This window comes from Carex rostrata, chromosome 7 (genome assembly GCF_964058835.1).
Source record: "Carex rostrata chromosome 7, lpCarRost1.2, whole genome shotgun sequence".
Taxonomy (NCBI): Eukaryota; Viridiplantae; Streptophyta; class Magnoliopsida; order Poales; family Cyperaceae; genus Carex; species Carex rostrata.
Window position 1 is genome coordinate 6,511,884 of NC_135924.1, and position 14,066 is coordinate 6,525,949.

Here is a 14,066-nt window from a genome sequence, read left to right on the forward strand (position 1 = left end):
AAGCCAACGAAATATCAAAAGATCGAAGGGCCATACACACTTCAAATCTGAACCGTTTGATTCAAATTAAGATGCGTGCACTCTACTTCAAAATCCATGAGTGAATGATCAATTTTCGTGCACACATATCTTAATACAGATCGGACGGTGTAGCAGCTTATTGGACTCAAAAACTCCGTTCTCTTTTTCCCTACCTTAGCGTCGGCATAAGTTGTGAACTTGTGATAGCTGTTTTCTGCTTTTAGCAGCATGTGCTTGCCCAAATTCTAGCGGGAGTCTTCCCGCTAATTTATTGCCAAAATCCCCTCTTACGTTGAAGTACCAAAAAAATCTGTGTTGTCCGCTTCAATTTATTTTTAATGAAAGGCAAACATCTAAACCCTCTTCTCCTCAATATTTCCTCTTCTCAAATACTCTATAAGCGGGAAGAAAGCCGATCGTCGGAAATGCCAAAGCAAACCCGATCATCGAAGGGCAAACCGTACCCATCGGAGAAATTCTCAAGCAAACCGAGAACCTTCTAAGACACTGGTACGTAGAATGGTCTAATATGTGCGGTAGAACCCTAAACCGTAATTAAGCATTATAGCATTAGAAATTAGAAATTGGTCTAATTCGGTTGCTTTATGCCATTCAACTCTTAATGAGCACCGATCTGCTCTTTTTGAGATTGGCTCATTAATTAACTCGTTTAATTGGGGATAAGCTGATGTCAGTCAATTCAATTCAAATGCATATTGTACAACACGTGTATAACCAATGTTAAACCAGCGAGCACCATATGTTTGTTGAAATTCCCAACTGAAGCTCATATATATTTTTGTCACAACAACTGTTTGCTGAAATACTTAACCCTTGTTGTTATTTATTTGATTATCATCTGACTAATAATTTTGCTGAATGCATGATGTAGACAGTACCTTTCAGACTTCTGGAAAAACCAAAGGAGGACGACTTTAGTCTAGAATTGTAAGCAAGGTTTTGTTACTTTGTAATTGTTGAGAGTAAGACTGTAAGAATATGTGTTCATCTATATGAGTGCCCAATGATATTTACTAGTGCAAAAGCAACCCCATATATGCTGAGTTGGCAAAGAGAATCAAAGGGTAGATAACAAGCATTCAGCATGTTATCTACCCTTGAAATTAATTGGATATAGGAATTAGCATGTTTATAATACCATAAACTCAAAAAATTAAAAGTATATCAGGTCCATGCTAAGTTTTCAGAATGAAAGAGACTAAAACCGGTACTAAAGAACGGGTGCCGATACTGACACGGACCTTGGGCGATTTTACTAAAAAACTCAAAATATTAGAGTTAAATTGTGGTATAAGCAATGGGACTTAATTCATTTATTATATTTCATGGATTGCATTTTAGTAATTATTTTATATGCTTTGGGCAATGTAAAGAGATCAAGGTTTCTTGCTATCACAATTTAGGTAGAGGCAACATCTAATGGAAGGTCTCGACTGGCAAGGTGCTTTCAAAGACATTCGTGTTTCAGTTAACTGGCTCAAGGCTAATGGCTCATCCAAGGTAATTATTTTTCACCATTTTCAGATATATCCCCATAAGCTTGCATATTTTATGTTTTTTTCTCTTTAAAACAAATTTTCCATTCTTCAGTAAAATTTCCCTTCTTTTAGACATAAATTTGGATTAATGCTTCTTGTATGCCAACTAATATTTTTTGGGGGCTTCTTGTTTGTACTCCTTTGGTTGAGAGGGTCATATACAGTACCTGAAATCGGGGGCTTGCCTTGTAAGATCTGATGTACTGGTTTAGGATTCGGAGGTGCCAGTTCTGGTCGATTTTGCGGCCCCACCGAGGTGTTGGTTTCAATTAATTTCAACCAGAACATAAAATTGATTGGTAATATCTAATATGGACCATTATTAGAAGTAAATTTCTGTGTTACATATATATTACCACATGGTGCTACCATACATGAAGTTACTGTTAATAATGGTTGATATAGCCCCATCAATTTTATAGTGTCACATGGTGCCACCTCACAAAATCAAAATATAGATTTCATATCTCTTGGTGTAGCCATAATTTTTTTTAATTATTCTTTAATGAAATTTACTCTTGATTATGCAACCAGGAAAATGGGTTTTGAAGATGCAAGTCAATGCCCACAATTTGGCAAATTGGTCCTTGATTATTTGAGAAAGACAAACGGGCCGGTATGAAGAGAATATTTGCATATTTTGAGAGGAGCCAAATGCTGAGGCTTTCTATGTAAAACTTATGGAAGAGTTAGAAAAATGCATAGTTGGGTAGTTTGCATACCACCGGGATCAAGCCACTTTTATGATTAGCTAGGTAATTGATTGTATTGGTCCCTTTATAATTTTTTTTTATTGTCTAGGCCTATCATTAGTATCATTATGTAAATCTGCCGTCATCAGTATCATTGGTGCCAAACATCTCAATATATATATGTGTGTGTGTGTGTCTATATATATATATACACATATACATATATAGATTATGGTTTACCAAGTTATATTGAATTATAATTTACCTTTATTTCAGATTCGAAACATCCATGAAGAGATAACTGTATTGCCAAAATGCCTAAGGATAGTACCGAGCTTGACATACTGTTGCCATGGGTACCTACGGCGTCTTGAGTGCTGCAGCTCCCAGCTCGCAAATAATGCTTAATTTGTTCCAAAATAATCGGATGGAAATGTTAAATTGTCATTACTAGTGATACTTTTGAGAAAATAAAATCATGTAAAATATGAACTTGTAAGGTCATCACTTCATTTTGAGTGAAGTTATGAAGTGGGGGCTAAAGGGAGGTATAAATTTTGTTTTTAAACAAACTATACAAATCACTCAGATCTTTTTTTTATCACAATTTTTTGTATCTTAATTAATAAGATTGGTTTTATTTCAAGGATTAAAATTTAAGTTTTCATTCTAATGTTTCAGTTTATTTCAATTAAATGCTGCTTGCTGTGATTTACTTTTGTTGAACATTGAAACTGGTATCTCAAATAATAAAAAATGTTTCTGTCACTAGGAGTTAAACTTTTCCAACGGTAGCCTCATGAAAATATTATATCTAACTATAAAATAATATAAACTGAATCAATAAAATATTTTCAAGAGTGTGCTCCAGCATTTTCATGGGCCTCAGCATAAAATAATATAAACTGAATCAACAAAATATTTTCAAGAGTATTTTGCTCCAGCATTTCCATGAGCCCCACTATAAAATAATATAAACAGACTTACCAAAACATTTCCAAGGGTAGTCCCTTGAAAATAATATGGGCTATCAATAAAATATAGCATTCGTTCTGTTTAGCGGATCATGGGTCGTGCAAAAGTATTTCCAAGGGTGGATAACAAGCATTTTCAAGGGTTGGCATCAGGGATTTCCATGCGCTACTATTTTCAAGGGACTACCCTTGAAAATAGTTAAATGTGTCAGCAAACTCGATTTTATTTCCAAGAGCCCTTCTTACCCTTGAAAATACAGATGCTACCCTTGAAAAAAACGGAAATTCTAGTAGTGAGAGACATATATTTTGGTGATGGCAAGTTCAATGTTTTGCTGATCAGCTATGAGAGGATGGTAGAGGACAAGAAGTTTTTAAGCAAGCTTTCCTGGGACTATCTGATCATTGATCAGGGTGAGCGGCAGTTGTCGAACGAGATGGGTACTTATGTGGACAACATAACGAAAGCCTTTGATTATAAATGTTCTTTTTTTGTTCAGAATTTGGTTTAAATTAAAGAAAATAACCTTAAATTTACATTTGGATTTTTTGAAGTTTTTCTCTCCTGACTATGTTGTGTCAAGAAAAACACAATTGAAGATTTTAGGACCCATTATTGCTTATTATACCCTTGCACTTGCTTCTTCATGCTATGTATTGCTGTTAGATTAGGTTTACTGCAAGCAAGCTAAATTGTTTGGTCTAAGCTAGTTAAGATAGTGTTTTTTTTGTGAAACCTCTTGACATTGATCAAAATAGCAGTTGAAAATCAATCAGCTTGGGTTAAAATTAATGTAGGAGATGTTAATTATTTTTCAAAAATTAATTAATCTCATAGAGAAAGAGTGCTTGTAGTAAGTTCTCAGCTATATAGTTTTGCTTATTTATAATTTTCTAAGCAAACGTTGGAGTAATTAACGGTACTCTCATACAAAGATTTCCCTTTTTTTCTTTAACTCAGGTACTAAAATAACTAAAGACCCTGTTAGTGGGCTTTTATACATCAACGGTTGAATCACTATGGGACCCAAATCAAAGTCCAAGTTCATTTAGCTTGTGACAGACATGTTTAATACAGACACGCACGACACGCCATGTAGGGTTCGACAGTGTTTATTGTTATATTCAGGATACTGTGAACCGATTGATCAACTTATGACACGTACAACTCGGACACATCTAGACATGAAAGCGAATATACTCTTATTATATCATCTTTTTGCATCAGCATTCATCCTTTTTACGGATTGACTGATATTCTAATATATAATATGCAAATACAAATATTGGGATAATTTAAGTGGATAAAATATGGTTTTGAGTTAGGAATTTATGCTGATATGCATAAATATATATCCGTATTTGTATTTTCTATACAATATAATTAATGTTATATTAGAAAAATATAGATATTGCAACTCACGACTTTGTTATGAAAAAGAAATATGTTGGTCACTATTATCATAGGACGAGTGATATGAATTTTAATTATTTGTTCACATTATATTTGTTTATAGACATTTTTATCAAAAAAAATTATTTCATAACAAAATTCGATGCATTTTGTAAAATTTGAGCTAGTTCTGTTAGAATTAATTTCTAAACAATGTATTCATATCCATATATATAAATATCCATTATAATATCTGACTGGTATCAATATAATATCCGTTATAATTATAACTCCATGTAATATATGACTATTATTTATATCTATTCATTGCATAAAAAAATTCAGCTAAAACCAAAGGGACAAAAACTTGTATTTATTTATCTGTTCAGCCACACTTCTTCAGTAGCTGCACAGATAAAAAAAAAATTCTATGTCAAAAGAGAGATAAAGCAACAAAAACAATCAGCTAAAACCAAACCTTAAATTAGAAAGAAAAAATCACTACCAAGTTTTTAAAAAAAATTAGAAAGCAAAAATACAAAATGGAAGCCTTAAATCCGATGTTGGATGAATCGATAGCTCCAGGGCTGCAACCCACCTCCGCCGCCTCCTTCCCTTTTCTAGCTAATTTTAAGGTTAATTCAAGTTCTCACGAAATTTTGGAGGCTCTCTCTGTCGGCTAATTTAACGGCTAATTCAAGTTCTCCGCTCTGTGATTTGATAATACTAAAAGAACCCACGAATATTAAAAGAACCCAGTGTTGGATACTTTGGATTGGTCTGAATTCTGATCGGACGGTCTAAGTTCAAACGCAAATCTTGAGTTACCCGATTTTTTGAGTTTTGACCGCCCATTCGAAATGCTTTCACACGAATCTTAAAGGATCCGATCCTTCAAATAATACTGGGCCCCTCCGCTATCTCCAATAGGCACGGGCCACGGGACAGTCTAAACTCAAAAATTGAGTTACCTTAGAGGATTCTGACCCGGTCCAAGAAACCTTGCGAAGACTAAGGGCGTGTTCGGATGTCACAGGATTACGGAATGAGAACGAAAATAAAAATTCACTTTTAAAAAAGTGGGAACTCACGGGTACGGAAATGCACGGGGAATATGAGAAAATAAGTGTTCGTTTGTATCATGGAATTAATTATGGAAAATCTTTATTTCTTTCAAAATATGTATATTTATTTAATTGTTTTAGTTTAATTTAGTTATATATAATTTTTATTTAATTATTATTTATGAATAGTAGCATTCTGTATTGATTTTAATCAATTAAGTTAAAGTTAGCTTAATATAAAATTACAATGAAAAAAACTGTCGTGCCACCAAGCATTCAAAATTATATTAATGAAATTTGGTAAACATATTTTTTTACTTAAATTATATTAATGAAATTAAATAAAATTTATTAAATAATAATATTAAAAATATGAATCATTTCTAACAAAAAATATTACTAGAACGGTACAAATAAAAGAAGAAAATATTTATAAATAAATTATAAAAACAACAATTAAAAACAAAAGTCTCGAGTTTGGAGCCAACTTTGTATTTACAAAAAATAAACATTTAAAAACATTTATAAAAAATAAATATTTATAAACAAACAAACAAGGATTCAAAATATATAATTACAAAAATTAGAAAACAAACAAACATTTAAAATATGTAATTAAAAACATTTACAAACACTTACAAAACAATAAACATTTAAATCATGTAATTACAAAAATTAGAAAACAAGCAAACATTTAAAATATGTAATTAAAAACATTTACAAAAAATAAACTATTAAAAACATCTACTTATTACTTATTACTTATTATTTTATAAAATATATATTTATAAACATTAAACATAAGTGGTAACTAATTTTGAAAATATATTTTTTTCTAACTTTTTACGCAGCGTCGGAATTCTTCTGGGGAAAAAATGTGGGGAAGAAAAATGGTTGCCGAACGGGTCTCAGAGTAAATTGATGGGTTCTTCCCAAAACCTACGGCCATTTTTATTAATATCCCTAAAACAAATCAAAATTTTAAAAATGCCCCTGCTTCCATTTTTTTTTTAAAAAATGCCCTGATCGCCTGGGCCTAGGGCGGCCCAAAATACCCAGTGAGGCGCCATGGGCTGTGGCGGCCCATACCACAAGTGAGGCGCCACAGGGACGGGCGCCCCACTGCCCAGGTTTATACACCCGTGAGCACCCTTCTTCCCCCTCCTCTCTGCCTTCATCCACGCGAAAAAACTAGAAAAAAGAAGAGAAAAAAAGAAGAAGGAAGCCCTGCCGGCCAACCCCTCGCTGCCTCGCACCACGCTTGTCACTGCCTCGCGCGTCGATTCGCTTCTCTCTCGATCGAACAAGTGAGTTCTCTTTTTTTTATTCGATTAGGATTTAGGGTTTGGGTTAATGTGATTAGATGGTGTAATGTGATTCGGTTTGGTTCGATTCGATGTTTAGGATTAACCGTGAGTAATTAGTTGAATTGATTGAATTGGTCGAATTGGTTCGATTGGATGCTCAAATTGGTTCTATTGGATGCTTGAATTGGTCAAATTGGTTCGATTGGATGCTTGAATTAGATGGTTGAATTGCTTAATTGCTTGAATTGGTTGAATTGGTTTAATTGCTTGAATTTAGGATTATGATTTATGGTAAAATTGTTTGAATATCATATGGTTTATAGTTGTGAATTGTGAATTTTTTTAAAATTTAGGGTTTATAATTACATTTAGGGTTTATGTTTGTGAATTGTGAATTACTTAAAAATTTAGGGTTTACGGTTCAATTTAGGGTTAGAATTTATGGTTCAAATGGTTGAACTGTTTAAGAATTTAGTTGTTGGGGTTATGATTTAAAAATATGCATATACACCCAAAAAATAAACCCAGAATTGTATATGCATTTTTTTTTGTAAAGTTTATTTATTTTCAACAAAATTAATTTTTGTAAAAAAAAAAAAATCATATGCATGCAATTTACTTACATCCAAAGTGTAAATTAATTGTATATACATGCAAATGCATATGCATGCAACAAAATTAATTGTATATGCATGAACATCATATACATGCAATTTATTTACATACAATTATTTTGGGATTATATACATGCAATTCTTATTAAAAAAAAAGTATATAAATTGTATGTTTGCATGTATATGCATTTTTTTTGTTTAAAAATTAATTTTTTTTTTTGTAAAGTTTATTTGTTTATAAAAAAAATGCATGTACATGCAAAATTAATTTTGTAAACAAATTGCATATACACCCAAAAAGTAAACCCAGAATTGTATATGCTTTTTTTTTTGTAAAGTTTATTTATTTTCAACAAAATTAATTTTTGTAAAAAAAAAAAAAAATTCATATACATGCAATTTACTTACAATTATGGGTTTACTTTTGTTAGATTTATTGAAAATCATATACATGCAATTTATTTACATGCAATTATTTTGGGATTATATACATTCAATTCTTATTAAAAAAAATTTATATAAATTGTATGTTTTGATTAATATTTTTTGGCAAATGTAGTATGCCTAGAGTTAGACGGTGGGGAGTACGAGCTGAGCCTGCAGAGGGTGCAGATGCTGTGGATCTGAGTGGAGCTGGCACGTCCTCGGTGGATCCGACTGGAGCACACTGCACAGCTTGGCGTGCATGGCGAAGGATGCTTGGCGATATATAGGATGCCAGATGCTCGAGCACACTGCACCAATCGTGGAGACAGGCGGTTTTGAAGGCCGCCTCGTTGGCATGCTGCGCGATGCTGGGGACAACATCAATTGGCGGGAGATAAAGTCTGCACCGCGAAATCCAGATTATCAACGAGTCCCTGTCTACGGCGATGAGATGTCGCAAGCTTCTGCAGGTAATTACAAGTTAATATTAAAAGTACGACACACACAATATTCTTATTTTCGTTGAATTGTTCGTTCTAACTCAGTTAACTTCCAATTATGCAGCTGATGACTCAGGTTGGGCGTTCCACGACTGGGTGTTGAATACCCAAGGATGGGATGCTTATAAAAATAAATACGGAGTTGCAGTAGAGCTTGGCACGGTCAGTCGCCAATTATACCATTATTTGTTGCAGAGTTATTTGTATGTAGCAAAACTAACATTATTTTAATCTAGGATGGAGCACCTCGTTGGAATGCCGATCCCATATTTAGCATAAATGAGCTGGACCCGGCAGATACAGATGCAGAGGCGTATGGCTCCCACAGACCACGATATGGAGTGGATATGGAGCATGACTTTGAGGCTAGTGGGAGTTCATCTCAGACTGCAGATGGCTTTGTCTCTGCATTATTTGGCGCACCGCCTCCTTCCACGTATTCTGCAAGCTGGGAGCAAGATCCATGGGAGCTGCGTACACAGCCCGCCAATGCAGAGTCAGCTGCTGGATTTGATCCATGGGCAGCCAGGATAGGTACGCAGCACATGTATACGGGGGACGGGGATGGGGATATGGGGGACGATGAGGAGGATTTGGGAGAGAATGCATTACGAGATGTGAGTCCGCAGAGGCGCGTGCAGCCGCACAGGCATGGCAAGGGCGTAGCGGCTTCTAGGTTGTCTCTATCCGGAAGGAGACGAAGATGATGATTGTAGAGTTTTTGTTTATTGTGATATATTTCTGACTGTAGTATTTTGACTATGGGACTGCTGTATTATGTTGACATTACGTTTTTTTATTTTATGTTCATGTTGGTATTATGTTGTTTGCACTTTACATTTCATTATTATAACACAGTTTAACAATACAATTAAAGTTCAACAATACAATTAAAGTTCAACAATATAATTAAAAGCTTAACAGTATACTTCAAGTAATTACATTCAAACTAAGAAATTATATTGAAGTAATTACAATTTCTTCACTATTTCCGACCCACACTCCCAGCAGACCGCCTGTGACAGGGGCGGTTTGCTAGGGTCCTGACCGCCTGGGCCACGGGCGGTCCACTAGGGATGCCTATTTATTCGTTTTTTCTCTCTCTCTTCTCACTCCAACATCAGTCTACCTTCCACCTCAAAGGCAGAGAGAAGGGAGAAAGCGCTCAAGGCGATTTCGGGCGATTTTCTGGGCGACTACAGCTACAGGTAATTTAAATATTTTTTTGTAATTATTTTTTAAATATTTCTTTTCATTATTTTTAAAATATTTATTTCAATTATTTTTTATATATTTTCTAATTATTTTCTAATTAGCCGTTGATTACTATACAGTTAGTATTTAATTACGCACATAATTAGCCTTCCTAATCAATTGCTGTCACTTGAAACCCTAGTTATAATGGCACCCAAAGTTGAAAAAAATAGAGGAAGAACTGAAACCGAACACGAAGCAAAAAGAACACTCATTAATAATTTTTGGACGGCTGAAGCCTACGCGATGAGGAATTTGGAAAGATTGTTTTCACCCAAAAATAATGAAGAATTTCTGAGCATTCTTGATCCATCAATTAGAAAAATGCTGATGGAAGGCTGGGTCGACAGGGTCCCTCCACCTGGATGGGGACAGTGCTGCTTATGTGAGCTGAACGGAGATATGGTGGATATGTTCTTCTGTTATAAATGTGGCAAAGCTGTTCATCCCAATTGCATGGACCCGCATGCAGATCTGCTGAATGACGCTCGTCTCACTATGTGGGAGTGTCCTGCGTGCGTCCGTCGGGCTGAGGAAAAAAAGGGAGCAAACTCCTCGTCTCGTAAGGCTTAGACCCCAATTGTATGTTGTTGTAGTATTTTATGTTTTAACTGTAACGGTTTGTATAATTGCTATTTGAACTGGTTGTTGCTGTATGAATTTTATGTTACCTTATTCTATGGACTCGACGGTACTGTATTATTTAGTAATGTATTTGGATTTTATGAATTTTAAATTCCTGGTATTTAGGTTGAACATGGGTTTTATTTTTTAATATGCTAGAAATTTTTGAACATAGGCTGTATGTGTGTATGTCTATATATGCGGGGGGTGGCAGGCTGCGAGCGGTGTCTGAGGCTACGAAAATCCTTTAACCGACGATCCAGATTAGTCAAATTATCCATTAAGATGTGTGGTCCAGATTAATCCATTTTTCTTCACAAAATTCTTCAAATCAAAATACTAAGATCTATATATAAAAAAAAAAAAAAAAACACCATGGGGCGCCCTTAGGGCTGGCGCCTCACTTGCCTTATGGGGCGCCCCAGGGCATGGCGCCTCACTGAGTATTTTGGGCCGCCCTGGGCCCAGGCGGTCAGGGCATTTTTAAAAAAAAATTGAAAGCAGGGGCATTTTTAAAATTTTGATTTGTTTTAGGGATATTAATAAAAATGGCCGCAAAACCTATCAATTCCCACTAAATTAAAAGCATCCGAACAGAGCCCTACAATTAGTATAGTACATAAACACTAACTGTTCATTATTTACATAACAATTAGTGATATCACCAGTCACTAATTAACGGTTCAGTTTGTTATCATAGCATTAACTGCTTCTTTATTTGAAGTTCACTAGCTGTTATGTAATTAGAAACCGTTAGTGTGATGTTATGAATTTTGATAGGACTTTGTTTGTAATTAGAAACCGTACGTTAGAGTAATGTTCTGCATTTTGACAGAAAATTGCTTGACATTTTGCTAGCCATAAACATTAATTCAATCAGATATGACAGAACAGAGTTGATAACATCGATTTAACAACACAACAAACTGTGACACATCCTCATTTTGACTATTTTTGGTGCCTAATTATGACATTTCGATTTTGTTTTGATTGGTATTAAGAATTTATAAAAATACACTAATATGAATAATTTTTGGACATTGATTTTTGAACATATTAATTTATTTAAAAATAAAATTAAAAAGTGACTATTTATTATGTGCATGTAGAGAAAAATAATATCGATTACGTTTAACGGTTTTATTTTGACATATAATTTTTAAAATTTTGTTACTAAAAAAACCAAAATGAATTCGGTTAAAAAAATAAAGATATTTAAACTCTCATCATTTTTCATAATTAAATTTCAAACTTAATTCAGTTACTATACAGGTTGTTATTATGCAAAATGCGTAGTATTCTCGCTTTGAAATAAAAATAAAATCACAAATTAAGCTATTATCACACAACGCTAATTTTATGGTGAATTTGCACAAATTTTTCTCTGAGTTCTCTCTCTCTTGCGAGATCTCGATATCCGCTCTATGATTTGATAGTGGTTCAAGTCGGTTTTTGTTAAATCCGGTTTAAGAGAATAGGTATCCCTAAGGCAACTCAAACTTAATTTTGAATCTAAACTGTCCGATCAAAATCCACCCGATATTAAAAGGGACCAGTGAATTTTAAACCGTCCGATCAAATTTTCATTGGCGCGAATTCTTATCGGACGAAATGGATCCAAACTAAAGTTTTGGGTTATCTAAGATCCAGACGGACCAGACCCGGGTCCAAGAGACACCTTACAAAGGTTAAATGAGTTGGTGCTAGAGGTTTAATGGGCGGGCGGGTACGGGTACTCCGGGTATATCTGGGACGGGTACGGGTACGTCTCGGGTACGGGTATGGGTATGGTCGGGTATATTTTTCAAAAATCATACCCTACCCATCCTATACCCGTACCCGTGTACCCTTGACGGGTAGGGGGGGTACGGGTATTTTTTTTTTTTCTGTTTTTTTTTTTTTTGCTTTTTTTTTTTCTGGTTTTTTGTTTGTTTTTTTCTGGTTTTTTGTTGGTTTTTTCTGGGAGGGAAAAACAGAATTTTAAATTCGGATGAACAGTACTCGGGTATCGGGTACGGGTACTCGAGTACTAGGGTACGGGTATAGTCGGGTACGAATAAACTCGGGTAGGGTATGATCGGATATTGGTCCAAAAAAATGGATCCGGTCCGGTTTATGCCCGTACCCGCGTACCCGAGTACCCGAGTACCCGACCCATACCCGGGCTCGGGCACGTGCGGGTATGGTCGGGTATACCCGACCCGGGTATTGTTAATCCACTAGTTGGTGCCATACTTCCCGAATGCCGACATGTCTTGAATTAGATCTACATCGTCCAGGTCTACCCAGAAAGAAATCGGCCCTTAAAAGCCTAATTATGAAATGGTAGAATTTAGCGGATCTATCACGGGCCAGAGGGAAGTAAGAGTTCGGCCTACTAAAATTTGAAAATTTAGAATTTATGTAATCATTCTTTCATTTCAAATTTTCAACTGCCATGTTTTAGATTAAGACAATAAATTTCAATATTAGATACCCTTGAAGTTTTTCATTTTGCATTAATATTGTGCACTTGGAATTTGTATCATCTGCATTAACTCAAAATGGAATCTTTTGAGTTAATGAATCTTATTCATCTAATCTGTTTTAAAATTTATGCAGACTAGATTCGCACTAATATTAAAGGGCCCCCTATATCATAAATAGAAGCTGAATTGGCTCTGTTTAAAATCAGACAGTTGAGATTCATTAATTCTCAAAAGATTCATTTTTGAGATTACGTAGGGAATACACATTCGTGCACTTGTCAGCAGCGGATTTAAGAATATTGCAGGTGGCTAAGAATTCTCTATATTTTTTTTTTACAATTATGTCCTTTATATTTTATTACTTTTGTAACCACTAATATTTTTTCAGTTTTTCTCCTAAAATAAAATTACACTATATTAGCTTATTCAATCTCTCTAATTAAAAAAAGTTCGGTTCCGTTAGAACAATATAAATGATTTAGTAAAACCTACTTCAATAAAATTATTTTGGTTGCATAAAGAAGTCATTAGTGCAACAATTCCATCCTCAACTGATCGATGGAACATATATTTTTAGAACAATATTTAATTCAAATAATTAAGTAAAACCCTACTTCAATAAAACTATTTATAGTAAATTTAAAACCGTGATAACAACAATCTCTATTCTATTATTAAGCACGTTGAGTGTCCGATTCGCCAACGGCTACAATTAAAAGTTTAAATTTTGAATTCAATCTTAGCCCTCCAATCACATAATCTGCCTTCTTTTGATTAAATGCATTTGAATAATGTGTAGAAATCTAAATTTAACTCAAAATATACTCACCACACGTACTGCCACACAAAAAAATTATATTCTCAAATTTAATTTTAATTGTAATGTACTATACAGCACTGTACTGTTTCTTTATTTACTTTCATTTGATACTGTTAAATTACGTATAAGGAACAAAATTAAGGATTGAACTTTCCTAATGATATAGCGTATTGTAAATATATGCAATATAACTTTTCTAATTAATTATCTGATACTGTTTCCTTATTTTCCTAATAATAAGTTCTTTCCCTATTTCTCTCTTTCTAATTAGATACGACTCCATTTGTATAATTTGTTTCTTTGTTTCCATTTCTTCCGATAGCAATGAAAACCAAAACACCTTCCTTTGG

General features: G+C 34.2%; 1 long non-coding RNA gene across 5 annotated transcripts; it reads left to right on the forward strand.

The window, feature by feature from the left end:
• Positions 1 to 340: 340 nt before the first annotated feature.
• On the forward strand, positions 341 to 2,866 carry LOC144557359 (uncharacterized). 5 transcript variants are annotated; one of them, XR_013512628.1, is made up of 5 exons: positions 341 to 531; positions 914 to 969; positions 1,446 to 1,836; positions 2,115 to 2,335; positions 2,549 to 2,866. It is a non-coding gene; the product is annotated as an uncharacterized LOC144557359 (long non-coding RNA). The 5 variants fall into 5 exon arrangements; XR_013512625.1 differs by having other exon boundaries at positions 1,446 to 1,542; XR_013512627.1 differs by lacking the exon at positions 914 to 969 and having other exon boundaries at positions 1,446 to 1,542.
• Positions 2,867 to 14,066: the final 11,200 nt, after the last annotated feature.